Below are 2,603 nucleotides of genomic sequence, written 5' to 3' on the forward strand. Positions count from 1 at the left end.
TTGAATCATCCCAATTATAATAATTTGTTCATAAGATAAGATTCTTATGATTATGGCATAGATGACCCAAATTAATATGGATATATTTATATGGCCTATAAGAGTATATGCAGTTGATAGTAGGGAACTTGAAAATAAGAATTGATTAAAGAAAGAATATTGTAACCCAGAGGAGGATGTTTTAGGCTTTGGAACAAAAGAGTTACATCACTGATATGAATTATTTTAGTTAGATTTGATATAATCCAGAAAAGAGAGTAATTTGAATGAGACTGTGATATTTGAATGAAAATTATGTTTATGCAATGGAGATGGATATCACCATTTGTCACCATCCATCAACACCACAGGCTAATTGTATGAACAGTAAGAATCTTCTGATTTCAATTTCTCCTCTTATTTGTATTTTTATTCATAGAGAAAATTCAATGAGTATTTTTGTTTATTTGGAACTTTTATCTCTATTTATAAATTACTTAACTTTATTAAGATTACTAGTTTTATATTAATTTTCTTGTTCCAGGATCTTTAGAATTTCTTTAGCTTGAGAAAATGATCATCTATTTCTCCATGTGGGAATGTAAAACTGTGAATTCCACAATAAACTCTAGTGACATATATGCATCCCTTTTTTCAGATTCTATGAATTTCAAGGCTACTTCATCTCAAGGATGTATTATTGATCACAGCTGCTGGAGTTTGATTCTGATCTTGTAAGCTTTGCAAAATAGTCAATTCCAGTTGGCATAGTTTTAGTTGATGTCCTCTTCTATTTCAAGGCATAGTAATTATAAAAAGGGGCGTATATTGGATCCAATTTACGTGCCTCCCCAGATACACTCTATCTAATATATCTTATGGACATACTTTTAACACAGAGCTTTCATGCCCACTGTTGCCACATATCCTGCCCACAGAGATTATGGTCTAATTTTTGTCCAGGGTTTTATAATAAAAATGATAGAACTGTAAAGATGACTGAGCATGCAACCTCACCAGGAATTTTTTGTTGAGTATTCTGATAAGAAAAGAGTGGGACTCTGAGATCTAGACAGACATAATTGTGCAGGGCAGGGTGAAAACCATGAAATCACAAATTATCTTGCATCCTCCTGATTATCATAAGTAGCCTCCTCTCCCTTGAAAGAGAGGAAGGAACAGTTTTCCTTAGCCTAAACACCATGCCATTACCTTATTTGAAGAAGTTGTCATGCCATGGTATTTGCTTTCCTTCTGGGCTTCCTCCTACACCCCTTATTGCTTCCAACCAGCTAACCAGGGGAAAGCTGCAAGAAAGTCTAAATACCAATGTACATTCTTGCTCTAGGATAAAATGAAATGCATGAGAAAATTGCAGGACTTTGCTGCTAAGTACAAGTGTGAACCATGGGAGCACTTCATTATGGGAGATGTTAACACAGAATGGCAAAATATAAATCTTGGATTGAGGTCTATCCAATGGGGCTTTTTCTGTAGACTCACATTATTGGAAATGTCTCATCAAGTAACTATGTGGTTTGCTTTACTCACAGAACTATTTGTTAGATCTGTGGGAAAGAACTACAATACAGAGTTCCTAAAAGTATAAAAGACCCAATAGTTGACTTTTTTTAATCTTAGGTATTGACAGTATCTTAAATATCTGTACTATTCTTTGCTGTGGAAGCTTAGGAGTGAATATGATTTGAACTTAATTCATATTTAGAAGACCCTAAAGTAAATTTCTTGAAGAAATTAATTCCCAAAGTTTCTAGGTGGGTCATTTTTGAAGTGTGTCATCAGTATATCCATATTCAAGTGGAGATAAAATAAACTCAACTAAAAAATTGTGGGCTGACTAACATGACAACTGTGGATTAAACATGGGTTATATTTATTTGTTTATTTATTTTTATCTTTTTTACCATTCTTTGAAATGTCTATTACAAGTATTCTTAAAGACTTCTCTACATCCATTACAGAATGGTAAAACTTCCATTCGCTGATACAACACTGTTCTCAATGCATTTTTTAAATTCTTTCTTTTCTAAAGGAATCATATTATAATATATAAATATACCAACTTAACATATGCACCTTAAATTTACACCACGTTATATATCAGATATATTTCATCTTAAAAAAAAGCACAGGCTCTTTGTAAAAGGGCAGTTGTGTAGATGAATCTTGACTCAAATTTTGGTGGAACTAAAGTAAGCTTGATGGGCTGTGGAGGGAATCATATGTAAAATTCCCTAAATAAAAATTTATTGACTTTAACTAGCCAGAAGAAATGATGAAATTCGGCCATTTGTGACAGTGTGGATGGACCTTGAGGGTATTATGCTGAGTGAAATAAGTCAGAGGGAGACAGTAAAATTCCGTATGATCCCTGTCATAAGTAGAAGATAAAAACAATGACAAACAAACACATAGCATTGGAGATTCGACTCCATGGGGTGGTTACCATGGGGGAAGGACGGGGAGGAAAAAAGGGGTAATTAGGCTCACATGTGAGGGGATAGAATATGATTAGTTTTCAGGTGGTGAACATGATGTAATCTACACAGAATTTGAAATATATTATGATGTACATCCACAAATAAATAAATAAGAAAAAATAG

General features: G+C 33.4%; 1 non-coding gene across 1 annotated transcript; it reads left to right on the forward strand.

Moving 5' to 3' along the window:
* Positions 1 to 1,443: 1,443 nt before the first annotated feature.
* LOC123282777 (small nucleolar RNA SNORA18) lies at positions 1,444 to 1,573 on the forward strand. The gene has a single exon (XR_006523015.1). It is a non-coding gene; the product is annotated as a small nucleolar RNA SNORA18 (small nucleolar RNA).
* The last annotated feature ends 1,030 nt before the right edge of the window (positions 1,574 to 2,603 follow it).

The sequence above is a fragment of the Equus asinus genome, chromosome 10 (genome assembly GCF_041296235.1).
Source record: "Equus asinus isolate D_3611 breed Donkey chromosome 10, EquAss-T2T_v2, whole genome shotgun sequence".
In the NCBI taxonomy this organism is placed as follows: domain Eukaryota; kingdom Metazoa; phylum Chordata; class Mammalia; order Perissodactyla; family Equidae; genus Equus; species Equus asinus.